Raw genomic sequence first — 17,931 nt, 5'->3', positions numbered from 1 at the left:
AGAAGTTTAGTGCGGGAAAATTCATGGGAATGTTCCAAAAGACAAAAGTAAGGACTTGCTACAATTATGAAGAAACGAACCACTTCTCAAAGGAGTGCCCTTATGAAAAGAGAGAAGACAAACCAAGACTTCCGAAGACATTTGATATGAAGAAGTTGCCCAACCCATTGAACTCCGCGTTCAAGAAAAGATATGGGAAGGCAATGGTTGCCTAGATGAGTCCGACTCTGATGATGTTGGAGGTGTTGCTGGTGTAGCCTCAGACATTCAAACCACATTGAGACTAGTCAACAAGAGTGGTGATGTTGTCACATACAACTACATGAAAGACCACAAGGGCAAGGCACACAAATGTCTCATGGCAAAGGCCTGGTAGATGATGATGAGGGTCAAGCGTCTTTGGACAAGGTGAAGGTAACTCCTCGTCCAAACCCTCCTCTATTTACTCCTAACCGATCTAGTGATGAATATCTTGATGCGGAGGATCATGATCATGAATGTGAAATAAGTGGTGCTATGTTAGCTAAAATGAAGAAAGTCATGTGCTCTCCCAAAGGAAAGAAGCTCATCATGTTTCATATGCTTATGGAGATGGTGAGTAAGCACACCATCTCCATTAAGGAACTAGAAACCCTCGTTACTGAGGAAAAGAAAATTAATGTGAAATCCTTGAACGGAAAGCCCTATATGAGGAAGCACGTAATGACGAATTGTGTTTTAAAAATAGGTGCAAACATTGATATGCACACTAAAGAACTGGCCTCCCTGAAAAAGGCTAAAAGTGTTGACAAGAGCAAGCTTGAGGAGTCTCATACTACTCTCTCTAAGGATTGTGAGATCTTACACTTGTCTCTCAAGACAAAGGAGGGAGAGCTCAGCATCCTTACAAAAGTTTGATGAAATCAAGCTTACTTATCTTAAAACACTTGGCAAAGCTTATACCTCTCCTACTATAAATGTTGATGCTTATGCTACTAACCCGAGTGGTGACCTAGCTAGCTTACTTGAGGAGAACCGGCTGCTAAAGGCTCGACATGAAAAGGGGCTCATGTCATGTCCCCAAGGACAAAAGAACCTTAATGAAGTGTTGAGTCAATGCAAGGAGGTAGTGGCCAAGTAACGACTTGGATTTGATCCAAGAACAAGCAAGAATAAAGTGGCAACACATAAGTCAACAACTCCCCTCCAGGAGACATTTGAGAAAGAAGGGCATAAGGAGAAAGGAAAGGTTAAAGTTGACAAGGTTGTGAGTAGGAAGGCCACTAGGGGCAAGCCTACTCCCAACAATCCAAAAGAATGTATGCCTCCATTATATGTGCTTCATAAGGCAAGAGATGGAGATGTTTATGCTCAATTTGTTGGGCCTAGCAATGCCTTTTGTTTCTATGAAATCTGGGTCCCTAAGACCCTTGTTACCAACTTGAGAGGTCTCATTGTAAAATGGGTGCCTCTAACAAAGACCTGAAATGTGTGTAGGTTGCCTTCTTCAGCAGAGTCAAATGGGTGGTTCATAGCGGATGCACCAATCATATGACCGGAGATGGCACATTGCTCGTGGACTTCATGGAAGCTATTCAGCCATTTATGAGCATTGTCTTTGGTGGAGGGTCCAAAGGACAAGTACTTGGGTTGGGCAAGGTGGCTATCACCAATGACATGTCACTAGAAAATGTCATGCTTGTACCGTCCCTTAAATATCACTAGCTTTTTGTTCGTCAATTGGCTTCTATTGGTTATGATACACTATTTGGACTAATGTATGTGAAAGTCTTTAAAAGATATACTCTTGAAGTTGCCTTTGTGGGGGAGTTGGATGGTAACCTTTACACGGTTGACTTCTCGAAAGAGAGCACATTCCATGCAACTTATAAGAACTGTTACGGTAACATGGTACGTTGTGCATGGAGATTAGTTCTCTATTGAAAAACGTTTGCTGAGGTTTTGCAAAAGAATAGTAGTATTATGGTGCATTTTGACCTCATGTTGTATATCTCTTGGCAGTGACAAAACCATATATTGGTATGTTTGAACATGAAGAAATCATATTTGATATATTTTTTGTTCTTTCTGATCTTTCAAGTCAATTGCATATTTTGAATCGATTGATCTTTTGACTTTCTTCACCGAATGATTTTTCATTTTCTAGGCGCACGACTTCCCTGAATTAAAGTGGATGTTTACATGTGTATCTCGATGATGTGCTTCATATATCTAGGATATGATGAGATATTTTATTTGACATTGCCTAATCCATTAAGTTGTAGCAATATCATTTTGTTGGAGCAATGACGGTCATATTTCATTCGTTTGGTCAATTTCGTCCATGGCATGTTCAAACTAATATAAGTATCCACTGCTTTAACTATTTTGTATCGTATATCCATTGGATGGGCCGAAATATGTTTCCTAATTTTTTGTTTTGTTGCATATTTTTCCCACATTGAAATTTTGTTGCAACTCAGGGGTTCTTTCTCTAGCATTCTTAGAGTTTATCTCTTTTGTCTACACCCTCAAGATTAAAAAAGTGTGTTCAGACACCACGACATATTTGCTTGTGACCCTTGTGAAAGGTCGTGGATGTCGCCTAGAGGGGGGGTGAATAGGCGCTTTAAAATAAATACCGTTTAGGCTTGAACAAAAGCGGAATAAAAGTGACGTTTAATCTGTCAAGCACAAAACCTAAAACAACTAGGCTCAACTATGTGCACCAACAACTTATGCTAAGCAAGATAAACAACTAAGTGATAGCAAGATATATGACAAGAAACAATATGGCTATCCCAAAGTAAAGTGCATAAGTAAAGGGTTCGTGTAAGAGATAACCGAGGAACGCAGAGACAATGATGTATCCCGAAGTTCACACCCTTGCGGATGCTAATCTCCTTTGGAGCGGTGTGGAGGCACAATGCTCCCCAATATGCCACTAAGGCCACTGTAATCTCCTCACGCCCTCGCACAATGCAAGATGTCGTGATTCCACTAAGGGACCCTTGAGTAAGGTCACCGAACCCGTACAAACAAGGTTGGGGCAATCTCCACAACTTAATTGGAGGCTCCCAACAACACCACGAAGCTTCACCACAATGGCATATGGCTTCGAGGTGACCACAAATGGTCGGGGCAATCTCCAAAACTAAATTGAGGACCCCTACGCTTGCCCGGAGCTTTACACCACAATGATTGAGCTCCGATGCACCACCAAGCTTCTAGGGGTACCATGTACCCAAGGGTAATAAGCTTATGAACTTCTCACTTCCATGTATCACCGTGGAGAACTCTGGCAAGGGCACACGGAGTTCCCAAGTCCTTCCCTCCCAAATCCCACCAAATCAACTAATGCTAGGGAGTAAAATGAGAGGAAAAACGAAGAAGAACACGAAGAACTCCAAGATCTAGAACCAAGGGGTTCCCCTCACTTAGAGGAGAAAGTGATTGGTGGAAATGTGGATCTAGATCTCCTCTCTTTTTTACCTCAAGAACTAGCAAGAATCATTGGAGGGATTGAGAGATAGCAAGCTCAAAGAAGGTCAATAGTGGGGGAAGAACATGAGCTAAAGAGATAAGGTTCAATGGGGAAGAAGACCCCCTTTTATAGGTGGGGAAAATCCAACCGTTATGCTTCACAGCCCGCATAGAGCGGTACTACCGCTCATGGGAGCGGTACTACCGCTCGGTAGGTTCACCAACCATGCTAAGGCCAAAAAGGATGCGCAAATAAAGTTCGACGGAGCAGTGCTACCGCTCCTAGAGCGGTACTACCACTAGGGTGCGGTAGTAAAAAATTACTACCGTTCCTAGAGCGGTACTACCGCTCCGGAAGCGGTACTACCGCTCGGGAGCAGTAGTAAAAAATTACTACCGCTCCGGGGGCGGTACCACCACTCCTGGAGCGGTATTACCGCTGGCACCAGGAGCGGTACTACCGCTAGGTACTGTAATGCTTTAACTTCCGCATACAAACTCCGAATCGAGCAAACTCAAGCTTGTTGAATTCACAACGAAAAGAGCTATTCAACAGCGATATAAAATCTTAAGAACATGAAGTTAGGAAATGCCAATGATATAGAGAAGCGAGACCTCTATGAATTAAGAACCGACAAAAACTTTCAACATCGAAAACATCGTAGTAGATGCATATGGACTCCGTTTTCGATAAACTCGAGCTTGTCATGAAGATGACCATAAGGCCTAAAACTCACAAAGAGAAACACCAAACAAGAACCAAGAAATATGATGCAAGGATGCAAATGGTTTGAGCTCTCAATGAATGATACGATAAAGCTACTCACTTGAGAACCCCTTAACAGTACGGCAATCTATCCTAAAATAGAAAACCTATCAAGGGCAAACCTATACCTTGCACCTAGTCCTCTTGAGCTAGATGATGATGATCTTGGCTTCCTCAAGATGGACCAACTTTCTTGATTGCCTTGATTTGAGGAAGACTAGTTGATTGCTCCCCCATACTCACTATGGGTGAGCCACTCTTCAGCACATCTTCACAAGTCCATTGCCACCACAATGGACGGCAAGCTTCAAGCATAATATCTTCGTGATGCTCCACTTGAACTTGCACACCGCAATCTCGATGGCGATCACCACTTGATGTCATCGTTCATAGGTAGAATGAGATCTTCCTCTTGACGCAAACCCATGGAGATACACCTAACCCCACATAGAACTCTCACAATTACCATGGGTTAGTACAGAAAAGCGTTATGGACAATGCTTACCATACCATAGGATCACTTGATCCCTCTGGGTACATCTTGTACACTTTGTGTGTTGGTCATCTTGATTTACTCTTTGCTTAGTCTTGATCAACCTTGTGTCTTTATGACCAATCTTTGGATAATACCTTGAATACCACCTTGGTCATCATATAAACTCCTTGACACCAACAGATGGACTTCAAGAAGTGCCCATGGACAAATCCTTCGAATATAACTTAAGGCAACCATTAGTCCATAGGGATTGTCATCAATTACCAAAACCACATATGGAGAAATATGATCTAAAAATCTCCCCCATTTTGGTAATTGATCGTAATCAGTAGAAGAGAGTTTATATAAGGAAATAAGCATAAACCTCTATAATGCATGCGTACAAGATGTAAATGCTTAAGCAATAAAAGCAAACGCCTCTATGCATCACCAAACTAAACTCTCTAAAATTCTCCCCCATTGGCATCGATTGCCAAAATGGACAAAAAGTTTTGAAAAACAATATAGTAGGTGGTCCTCCAAAAAGTGTGTACTTCTCAACAATAGTGCAAAGAAATACACAAATACAATGATAAACGTTGGAGGAAAACGAACTATATCGAGGACCCAAAGATTTCAAGAAGGATCGTATGTCACAAAGACATACAAATGAGAGAAGCACACAATCAAAAGATACCAATAAAAACAAGCAATCATATGGTCCTTCGAACCACACGAATAAAAGATATTATGATAAGGACAATAGTGTGTTTTATCAAAACTAAAAGCTCCCCATGATTTGTGCACTAATAATATTTTTTTTTGTATTTGATACAGGTGCACAAAATAGGATCATTGCTCCCCCAAAATTAATAAAAGCACATAACAAGCCCAAGAAAATAGATGACACAATAAGTATATCACTTGCACAAAAAATATGGTTGAGCAACATGTAAAAGAGGCAACTTAAGAGTAGGCTCAACCAAAATGATGTGTGTGAGTCATGGCAAGGCACTTGAGAAGACTAAAGTGAGGGTGAGCATTACTCATCAATATAGTCTTGAAGAAATAAGAACAAAGTGCAAGGCATATCATTCCCACAAACACACTACTAGCAAATAGGTTCACAAGCATACTAATAAACAAATTGAGAACCAACGCTTGTGACAACCCATGGCGAAGAAAGGAAGTAATAACCTTGTTAAGAGAAGGGATACCAACCAAAATGTCAACACCCTTGTCAAGACATGTATGAGAAAAAAATATTCACCACCAACAAGTGCATCAAGATGCAAGGATAAAAGATCCGCACTCAAGACAAATCCTTTCACGAAGCCACCAAAAACTGAAAAAGGAAATGCAACGGTGGACGTGAAAGAAAAGAGGATATCAACTAGAGACGTAACTTCTCTCATGTGTAAAAGATTCTAGGTAGAAGAAAATCATGATGATATATATCCACAAAGAAAGATGTACACACGAAATGGTTACAAGAAGGAACAAACAAGATATCCAAAAGGAAGTCATAAATATACAATAAGATCTTTGCTTCAAAGCATAGCACATGGACTAATATTTTCTTATTGTACAATATGAACTTCCAACTTATGAACATCAACGACATCCCAACTAGCAATAAGACATCATCGTTCGGATGCTTTGCGGAAGGAATCAAGTACCACAAGAACGAATCAAGAAATTCATGCCATGATGCCACGAAAGGTTGAATGCAAGAAATGTATGCATAAATTAGATGCTTGTTACCGAGATAGCACTGGATTGATGTAGTAGATAGTTGTAAGTTGATCATCCTAACTTGGCTCCAATAATAACATGGTGTTAACACCTTCCTTGTAGGTGAGACGAGCATCCAATGCCTCTCCAGTTGTTCCTAGAACAACAAAACAAACAAACACTACTGAAATCAGAGATTTTGCCATCTCCTGCTTCTTTGCCGTCTGCTGGCTATTGGCAAAGACCCTCTTTGCCATCAGCTACCAAAAACCAGACGACAAAGAGCAGGCTCATGCCAAAGATACTTTTTGCCATCAGCCAACTCTTTGTCGTCTTCCAGCTCACGACAAAGAGCATTCAGGCAGACGGCAAAGAGCATGGGCGGCCCACCCCGTAGCCCCTCTCTCCCCCCTAACGGCCTCTCTCTTTGCCGTCCGCTTTTCTCCTCTGTGTCGTCGGGAGGCAGACGGCAAAGAGGGTGCCCCCCTAACGGCCGTTAGCCCCACCCCCATGCGCCTCTCTCTCACCCCTAACAGCCACCCCGACACCCCTCTCTCTCACCCGCGACACCACCATCGCCGCCGCGCCCTCCTTCGGCCTCCCTGCGCCGCCGCCCCTCCTCCTCCGGCCTCCCTGCGCCCCCTCGTCCTCCGGCCTCCCTGCGCCCCCTCCTCCTCCAGCCTCCCTCTGCCCCCTCCTCTTCCGGCCTCCGGCCTCCCTGCGTCGCCGCCTCCTCCTCCTCTGGCCTCCCTGCGCCCCCTCCTCCTCCCTCCTCCGGCCTCCGGCCTCCCCGCGCAGCCGCCCCCTCCTCCTCCGGCCTCACTACGCCCTCCTCCGGCCTCCCTGCACCCCCTCCTCCCTGCTCCCCTCCTCCACCACGCACCCTCCTCCTCCCCGTGAACTCCTCCTCCACCACCGTCGTCGGAGCTCGCCCCTTCTCTACCACCACCCCCTCCGCCACCACCGCCGTCTCCTCCACCGCCGCACCCTCCTCCTCCCCGGCCGCCCCCTCCAGCGAGTCATTTTTTTTCTTTTTTGCTAATTTACAGATTTAGTTTTGTTTTGTTAATTAGTGGTAGCTAGATTATTGTTAGTAGTTTTAGTGGTAGATTTAGTTAGATTAGTAGTTTTAGTTAGGTTAGTTAGTTAGCTTGGTTAGTTAGGTGGAGGAGGAGAAGAGGAGAAGAGGAGGAGGAGGAGGACGAGAAGAGGAGAAGAAGAAGAGGAGTAGGAGGAGGAGGAGGAGAAGAAAAAGAAGAAGAAGAAGAAGAAGAAGAAGAAGAAGAAGAAGAAGAAGAAGAAGAAGAAGAAGAAGAAATAAGAAGGAGAAGAAGAAGAAGAAGAAGAAGAGAAGAAAAAATAAGAAGGAGAAGAAGTAAAGAAGAAGAGAAGAAGATAATAAGAAAAAAATAAGAAGGAGAAGAAGAGAAAAAAGAAGAAGAAGTTGATTTTTTATTGTTTGGTATTTAGTGGTAGCTAGATTCTTTTTTAGTTACTTAGTGGTAGATTCTTTTTTTTGCTGTTTAGTGCTATCTAGGTTTAGCGATAGGTTTAGTTAGCTTGGTTAGTTAGGTTAGTTAGTTAGTTAGCTTAATAGAAAGAATAGGAAGAAGAAGAAGAGGAGGAGGAGGAGAAGAGGAGAAGAGGAGGAGGAGAAGAAGAAGAAGAAGAAGAAGAGGAGGAGGAGGAGGAGGAGAAGACAAAAATAAGAAGGAGAAGAAGAAAAGAAGAAGAGAAGAAGAAGAGAAGGAGAGAAGAAGAATACCTTCTCCGCCTCCTTCTTCTCCTCCTCCTCCTTCTCCTTCTTCTTGATTTCTTCTTCTTCTTCTTCTCCTCCTCCTCTTTCTTCTCCTCTATCTTATTCTCCTGACCTTATTTTCCCCAACAATGAGATAATTAGCCCATTTAGCTACAAAATGGCATAAAAACCTTGGTTAGCTCAGGAATATTATATTCTTAAATTGTTTTCCTCTAAAATGACATAATTAGAATATTTGTGTTGATCGGGTGGATTTACATGTGATAGTTGTCTCGTCGCGGTGAGGTCTGTTGTGCGAAGACCTGCCCGTGCGTTGTACGAGCTCCGCCCCTGCATTCGTGGGTCAGTACAAATTTCATCTCCTCCCCGCCCCTTTATTTACTGTGGCTCGGTTTCCGGATGAAACTTTCTAGATTTAGGTAATTAAATTAATTTATCAGTATGCGTGACCAGTATGCGTCTCCCGTTCGAAAGGGCGACATCTATAAATATGCATGTCTTTGCATATTTATAACCGCCATCCTTTCGAATTGTCCAACATTATCCATGGACAGCCCGAGTATGTGTAGATTGGATTCGTTTTCTCGTATGTTGTGCTCTGGATCCGATGCGGAATTTCGTCAGTGCCTCCCTGTTGTTCTCCGGATGCACATCCTCTCTGTTTATTGCGGAGACGTGTATCAGGAGAACAACGGGGAGGTGCTGCCGAAATTTTGCGTTGGATCTGGAGGAGAGCATGGGAAAACGAACCCAATCTACACATACTCGGGTGGGATTAGGACCTATCTTTACCTATTAGCGTGTAGGTCGCCTGGACGTAATAAAAATGGCGAACCCGATTAACCGATGAATATAAATGCTAAATTATATATAAATATATTTCTTGCGTCTTTAGTAGCTACGCAAGATGAGTGATCGTGCGTGGATGTATACCGGTCACCCTAGTCATAAAGAGAGGATGAAAGAATGGTTTGGAAAAACAAAGGAATTTGTGAAAGCCGCATTCGCAAATGGCCAGGAAAGAAACTATTGCCCCTGTCCTGGATGCGACAACTATAAAAAGACGACAGAGGCTGTAATGATAAAACACCCGCAGAGGAGGGGTTTTAAGCCTAATTATACGGTGTGGACATTTCATGGTGAGTCTATACAACGCACAAGAGCTGAGGTGGTCCGTCGTCGCACGGACGAGCATGGTACCGGGATCGAAGACATGGTGCAAGACTTTGATGATGCTCAGGATTCGGAAGATGAGATGGAGGAATCTGCAAAGGCCTTTTATGAAATGTCGGAGTCTTCAAAATGTCCTCTCCATGAGCACACTAAGCTCTGTCAGCTGGATGCAATTGCACAAGTAATGGCTCTGAAGGCTCAGTTCAACTTGGGAAGAGAATTCTACGACGCGACGATGACACTATTTGGACGCTTCCTACCCAAAGGCCATGTCATGCCTGCAAACCTGTACCAGTCGGACAAAATACTTCGTGTACTTAAGATGCCCTATGAGAAGATAGATGCATGTGAGAAAGGATGTGTCTTATTTAGGAAGGAGTATGCACACTTGGACTATTGTCCCAATTGCGAGTCTTGCAGGTATCTTGTGGTAGACAATGGTATAGGTGAGAAGAGGCAGACCAAAATCGCAGTTAGTGTTCTTCGGTATATGCCAATCGTACCAAGACTTCAACGTATTTTCATGGTTGAAGAGATAGCGAGACAGATGACATGGCACAAATTGGGCAAAAGAACCGAACTAGATGTGGATGGGAATAAGATGATGGTACACACATCGGATGGGGAAGCGTGGAAACATTTCGATGGATTGCATCAGGATAAAGCGGCAGATCCAAGGAGTCCTCGAGTCTGCGCCGCCACGGATGGTTTTAATCCCTTCGGCATGACGACAACCCAATACAGTTGTTGGCCTATATTTGTCACTCCACTCAATCTCCCCCCCCCCGGGCAGATTATGCAAAGAAAGAACATATTTCTAACGTTGATAATTCCAGGGCCCAATTATCCGGGGAAGAATATGAATGTGTACCTGCAACCGCTTAAGGATGAATTGGAAGAAGCTTGGGATAATGGGGTCAAGACATACGATGCCGCTAGAAAAGAAAACTTCAAAATGCATGTGTGGTACATGTACTCTATGCATGACTTGCGAGCGTATGCGCTATTCTCTGGATGGTGTGTGCATGGAAGGTTCCCGTGCCCCCAATGGAAGGCAGCTCTTCAGTTTCATTGGTTGCAGGAGGGTCGGAAGTATTCTTGCTTTGACTTGCATAGACAGTTCCTGGATCCTGACCATCAGTTTAGAAAAGACAAGAAGAACTTTACCAAAGGTAAAGTTGTGAAAAACTTGGCACCACCTGCGTTCACAGGCCAACAGATCCTGGATCAGTTAAACGCCCTCGAACCTGATCCAGAGCGTCCAGGGTATTTCAAGGGGTATAATTCAAAACACGCCTGGACTCACAAGCCATGCTTCTGGGATCTGACTTACTTCAAAGACCTCCTTCTTCCACACAATATCGACATGATGCACACTGAAAAGAATATTGGATAGGCTATTTTTGGTACATTGTTCGACATAGATGGGAAGACAAAGGATAATATTAAGGCTAGAGTCAATCAAGAGACACTATGTCATAGACCGTTACAAAACATGCGAGAAGGCAAAGGAAAGCAGAAGTGGTCGAAGCCAAAGGCCTGGTTCAATCTTGGAAGGCCAGCTATGAGGGAAATTATCTTGTGGGTCAAAATGCACTTGATGTTCCCCGATGGGTATGCAGCGAATCTAAAGAGGGGAGCGAGTCTTGAAAAATTAAAAATCTTTGGTCTCAAGAGTCATGATTGGCACATATGGCTAGAGCGGGTAATGCCGGTGATGTTACATGGCTTTATTCCTGAGGATGAATGGCTAGTACTGGCGGAGCTGAGCTATTTCTTCCGTGTTCTTTGTGCGAAAGAATTGTCGCCTGGCGTGGTAGAAGACATGGAGGAGTTTGCACCGAATTTGTTGTGCAAGTTAGAGAATATCTTTACACTGGGTTTCTTTAATCCAATGTAGCATTTGATTTTACATCTACCGACCGAGGCAAGGTTGGGTGGGCCCGTGCAAGATCGTTGGTGCTATGAAACTGAGAGGATGCAGAAGACCCTTCGAGCTAAATGTGAAAATAAGCGTAGAATTGAAGCATCGATGGCTGAGGCATTCATTACTGAGGAGGTGGCAAACTTTGTGACAGCACACTACAAAGCCAAAAATCATCATTTGCATAATCCGAAGCCTCGGCACAATGATGCATACCCTAAAAAAGGTGGGTCCAACCTCAGCCTATTCAAAGGGAAGCTCGCACCAGCCGGTGCTTCGAAACCAATAACGTTGGATGTCGAAGAATGGCGGAACATTTCGTTGTATATCTTCAACAACCTAACAGAAGTGCGGCCGTACATCGACTGAGTTCCCGGCACATTTTCCCGTAACTTCTAATTCATTTGAACTGCTCTTATTCCCAGATATTTCAAACAGCCGTTACGTTGCCAAATTCTCGGATCGAGCGGTGATCGAAAATGATTCCGTCGAAGAGTATGAGCTTCTGTCAAAGACAGGAGGCGGCTATCCCGGTTTCATCTCTTGGTTCAAACAAACGGTAATTATCAATAATGGACCATTTCATTTCTTGGTCTAACTTGCGGCTAATGCAACAATCGTTTCGTATTAAACTTGCAGGCTAATTCAGAGTCTATGGACGCCAAATTGAGACAAGTCGCTAATGGTTTTGACTATAAGGTCCGTTCATTTGAGAAATACAACATCAACGGGTATCTCTTTCGTACCTTTGGCAAAGAGCTATCTATGCCCGACTGGAAATCTACAAATTGTGGTGTCTCTGCTATCGACGAAGGTGTTATCGAGTATTATGGAAGAGTTGAAGCAATTTATGAACTTCAATTCTATGGTGAAAACCCACCGAACGTCGTAGTCTTCAAATGTTATTGGTTCCAGCCGAAGAAGACTAGAAGGAATCATGAACATATAGGACTAGTCGAAATCAATCCAAACACCCATTTAGATGTTCCCGATGTCTATATTACGGCTCAACAGGCGACCCAAGTTTTCTATCTACCGTGGGCATGCCAAACGGATAAGAATCTGGAAGGTTGGTATGTTGTTTATGAAGTGCCGCCACATGTCACACCGCCTCTCCCAAATGAACAGGATTATGAACCTCACATTAACCCAGACACATATGATGGAGAATTCTTCCAAGAAACACGTCTTTCCAAGAAAAGTTTCAAGAACCGCCGTGCTTCACCCAAGAACATGGAAGTAGACAGCGACAATGAATCCGACTCCAGCCCTGAGCCGGAACCAGAAGACCTGGAACTCGTAGAGGTTACTGGTGCGGATGACCTGTCAATGCTTCAACGATTAAAGGAAGGTCTTTCACAACTTCACGCCGTTGAACCCGACGAGCACGTCATTCATGAAGACATGCGTGATAGTGATGATGATGATGCATTTATTGATGATGATTATTAGTTTGTAAGATTCACAACTTAAATTATATATATTTTAATCTTTATTATTCATGTACATATTATTATTCATGTCAGTTATTCAATTTTTTTATGTTGTACTAATTTATTTTAATCTTTATCATGGCAGGTCACCAGGTGTGGAAAGATGGTGGGCGCTGGTCCAGATCGCTCGACGGGTTCTTCTCAGGCGCCCCGCATGAGGGGTGGTACTTCCCTTCCACCCCTATCTCTCCGTAGAGCCTTGGCAGACAGTCTATCGACACCACCCGTGGGTTCTTCTTCGTCGGCGGCATTGCCCACTGGGAGAGGTGCTGGTCGGGTAGGTAAGAAGGGGAAGGGTACATGGAGAGGTGGTGGCCGTGGAAGATCCAGGAGGACTGTTGAGCCGTCCTCGCCACCACCACCAGCTCATTCACCCAAGCATAGCACTACTATGGTCGACCTGTTTGCGGAGGAGGCTACGGGGACTCCATTCCAGGAGCCTGGTGTTGATGGGCATTCGTCCCATGAGACTCCGGTCCAGGAGTAGCCTCGGGTCGAGGTGCATTCGGCCCATGGGACTAAGGTTCCGGAGGCTTCACCCGACGTGGAGAGGCCCGGATGGGAGACCTGGCCGGATTGTACCGAGTTGCCGGATTGGACCGAGGGTCGGGTGGCTCAGGACGCGGGGATGGCGGGGATGAGCTTACGGATAGTGAGGGCGATGTGCAGGTAGACGGGGCCACCGTGTACAAGCATGGTAGTACACGTCTCCCGGTCGCGCCGGCTACCCACGAGCTGAGGCGGGTGATTAAACCTGAAGGAGATAGGTAAGTACATTTGCTCTTTCTTTTAGCTTTTGCTTTCAAGTTTGTTCAAATATCTAATGCGTTGACCTTATCATACTGCAGGGGATGGGTACACCCTCTTGGAGTCCGCAGGCTGAACTCCGTCCTTGGTGTGCTTTGCCGGACAAATTTCCCGGGGTTTGTCACGTTGCCTGGTGAGGGTCAGGTTCCTACACTAGGATTTTCCTGGGAGCACTACCAGACTGCGCAGGCCCCGCCGGAGGAAATTATAGATGGTGTCTTGTGCCACACGAGGGCCGAGATGGTGATCAAGTGCTTTTGGGTAAATTATCCTTTTATAGAATCTAAAATTAACAATATAGCTAATTATTGTACTAATCGGTGTTTTCACGTTTGATTGCAAACCTTCTATAGGTGTGAGGATGGATATGAGGAGGAGGCGACCAGGGTTCTCGAGGCCGAGTGTAGGCGGTTACTACAGAACTTGCGCCACGAGGCTCGGCCGCAGGCTATTCGAGATTACTACGCCACGCGTGGTATTAAGAAGCAGAAGAAGGATCGCCGCGGAAAGTTTGTGAAGAAGGAGCAATACATGAAGGTAATTACCTATTCTTAAGTCCTTCTACGTAGTTTTCTTGATTTCATTCATAGGCGTAGCACTGAAAATTCTTTCTAATAACTTATAGCTGCCCCCGAGATGGTGTGCGGATAAGATGGATTGTTGGGAGGCGTTGGTTGATGAGTGGTGCACAAGCAGCTGGCGGGCCGTCCACGAGAATGCGAAGGATCGGCGTAGCCAAATGGTTGGTGTGCCACACCATCAAGGTAGCGCCAACTTACTTCAGTTCGGACGAAACTGGGTATGTGATTTGCTTCATGATTCATGCAATTCATTCTTGATGCTAATATTTTGTTCCTCTCTTTTAGGCGCACCACAATAAGACGGAGATGCCACACTTGTACGACCTTTATGGCATGGCCCATACTGCCTCGTATAAGAAGGCGAAGCCATTCTATGAGTCTGACGTGGATGATCCCAATAACTTCACCAACATATCATCCCACCAGAAGCTCGTGGCATACAGGGATGTGGGGAAGTCTACGAAAGGGGATGACTTTAACCCTAGCCAGGAACCTTTGGATCCAGAGCTGGTGATGATATCTGGTGGTGGGAGGCCCCGTGGGTCGATAGCCATTGGAGATGGGATAATACGTTGTCCACTCACTCTCCCGGAGATCAAGGCGCGCCAGTCGAGCAGCTGTCCTGAGATAATGCGTCGTCCACGGCCAGTCGATCTTGCCATCGAGGTTAGTTGTACGGACTAAGAACACTTTCATCCATTTCATTATGTGTGTCACCATAGATCATTACTGTGGTAACGAGGAATGGTGTTTCAGGCTGCTCTTCAGAAAGAGAGATTGGCAAACCAGGCTGCTCTTGAGAAAGAGAGATTGGCAAGCCAGGCTGCTCTTGAGAAAGAGAGATTGGCAAGCCAGGCTGCTCTTGAGAAAGAGAGATTGGCAAGTCAGGCTGCTCTTGATGAGAGGGACCAGACCACGGCACGATTGATTGAGGAGGAGAGGTCCCGGAATGAGGCGGGTCAACGGGTCGTGTACGAGGTTTTTGTGGTAAGTTTTTTTTCACAATAGCCAAATCATGTGTGTAATGTATGTTTCATTACTACTAATACGACCCACTCTTCAAGGTCTGTGCGAGAAGAGCGGTCAAGTCCCTCCGCCGATGCCCGTCTTCTCTTTGATTGGAATGGTGAGTTTCATTATAAACTAGTATTAATAATTGAGTGTCATCATGCTAACCGGGACATTGCAAAATATCTATTCTGCAGAATAACTCCCGAGCGGCATCGCACGACCCTTCTCCAGGTGTTTCTCCTCCTTGATGACCACTACGGTAAGTTTCTCTTCTCCTCTTTCATATTATCCTTGCCTTAATTTCCCCAACAATGACATCGTTAGCCCATTTAGCTCCAAAAAGACATAATTAGCCCATTTAGCTCCAAAATGCCATAATAAGCTCAAAATGGCATAAGAACCTTGGTTAGCTCATTAATATTATATACTTAGCTTGTTTTCCTCTAAAATGAGATAATTAGCCCATTTAGCTCCAAAAAGACATAGTTAGCTAATTTAGCTCCAAGAAGAGGAGAAGAGGAGAAGAAATAGGAAAAATGAAAAGAAAGAAGAAGGAGAAGAGAAGAAGGAGAAGGAGGAGGAGGAGAAGGAGGAGAAGGCCAAGGACCTTCTAGTCCTTCTCCTCCTCCTCCTCCTTCTTCTTTATTTCTTCTTCTTCTCCTCCTCCTCCTATTTCTTCTCCTATTTCATATTCTCCTTGCCTTAATTACCCCAACAATGACATAATTAGCCCATTTAGCTCCAAAATGCCATAATAACCTCAAAATGGCATAAGAACCTTGGTTAGCTCATTAATATTATATACTTAGCTTGTTTTCCTCTAAAATGGGATAATTAGCCCATTTAGCTCCAAAAAGACATAATTAGGTAATTTAGCTCCAACAAGAGGAGAAAATGAGATGAAATAGGAAAAATGAAAAGAAAGAAGAAGAAGAATAAGAAGAGAAGAAGGAGAAGGAGGAGAAGGCCAAGGACCTTCTAGTCCTTCTGCTCCTCCTCCTCCTTCTCCTCCTTCTCCTCCTTCTTCTTGATTTCTTCTTCTTCTCCTCCTCCTCCTATTTCTTCTCATCTTTCATATTATCCTTGCTTTAATTTCTCCAACAATGACATAATTAGCCCATTCAGCTCCAAAATGCCATAATAAGCTCAAAATGGCATAAGAACCTTGGTTAGCTCATGAATATTATATTCTTAGCTTGTTTTCGTCTAAAATGGTATAATTAGCCCATATAGCTCCAAAAAGACATAATTAGGTAATTTAGCTCCAACAAGAGGAGTAGAGGAGAAGAAATAGGAAAAATGAAAAGAAAGAAAGAAGAAGAAGAAGAAGAAGAAGAAGAAGAAGAAGAAGAGAAGAAGGAGAAGGAGGAGGAGGAGGAGGAGAAGGCCAACGACCTTCTAGTCCTTCTCCTCCTCCTCCTTCTCCTCCTTCTTGATTTCTTCTTCTTCTCCTCCTCCTCCTCTTTCTTCTCCTCTTTCATATTATCCTTGCTTTAATTTCCCCAACAATGACATAATTAGCCCATTTAGCTCCAAAATGCCATAATAACCTCAAAATGGCATAAGAACCTTGGTTAGCTCATGAATATTATATACTTAGCTTGTTTCCCTCTAAAATGGGATAATTAGCCCATTTAGCTCCAAAAAGACATAATTAGGTAATTTATCTCCAACAAGAGGAGAGGAGGAGAACAAATAGGAAAAATGAAAAGAAAGAAGAAGAAGAAGAAGAAGAAGAAGAAGAAGAGAAGAAGGAGAAGGAGGAGGAGGAGGAGGAGGAGAAGGCCAAGGACCTTCTAGTCCTTCTCCTCCTTCTCCTCCTTCTTCTTGATTTCTTCTTCTTCTCCTCCTCCTCATCTTTCTTCTCCTCTTTCATATTATCCTTGCTTTAATTTCCCCAACAATGACATAATTAGCACATTTAGCTCCAAAATGCCATAATAACCTCAAAATGGCATAAGAACCTTGGTTAGCTCATGAATATTGTATACTTAGCTTGTTTTCCTCTAAAATAGGATAATTAGCCCATTTAGCTCCAAAAATACATAATTAGGTAATTTAGCTCCAACAAGAGGAGAAGAGGAGAAGAAATAGGAAAAATGAAAAGAAAGACGAAGGAGAAGAAGAAGAGAAGAAGGAGAAGGAGGAGGAGGAGGAGAAGGACTAGAAGGTCCTTCTAGTGCTTCTCCTCCTCCTCCTCCTCCTTCTCCTCCTTCTCCCCCTTCTTCTTTATTTCTTCTTCTTCTTCTCCTCCTCCTCTTTCTTCTCCTCTTTCATATTATCCTTGCTTTAATTTCCCCAACAATGACATAATTAACCCATTTAGCTCCAAAATGCCATAATAAGCTAAAAATGGCATAAGAACCTTGGTTAGCTCATGAATACTATATTCTTAGCTTGTTTTCCGCTAAAATGACATAATTAGCTCAAAAACATCATATTTTGTTCTTCTTCTGACTTTCTTATTCACATTTTTGCAGATTGGATATACTACATGCATGGAAGCTGGCATTCATGGAGTTGAACAATGTCTATGGATGAACTTTATATGTATATCATCTAGTTTTCATTTGAGTTGATGAACAATGTCGAACTATATGTATATGTATATATGGATAAACAGTGCAATACTTTGTATGTTGGTTCTTTCGATATATGGGGATGTACATTGATTTATATGTATATCATATATGTGTGGTGAATTATATATATGTTTTGGCAAGTATATGTGTGGTGAACTATATAT

This window comes from Hordeum vulgare, chromosome 7H, assembly GCF_904849725.1.
Source record: "Hordeum vulgare subsp. vulgare chromosome 7H, MorexV3_pseudomolecules_assembly, whole genome shotgun sequence".
Lineage (NCBI taxonomy): Eukaryota > Viridiplantae > Streptophyta > Magnoliopsida > Poales > Poaceae > Hordeum > Hordeum vulgare.
This window is presented reverse-complemented; position numbering follows the sequence as displayed.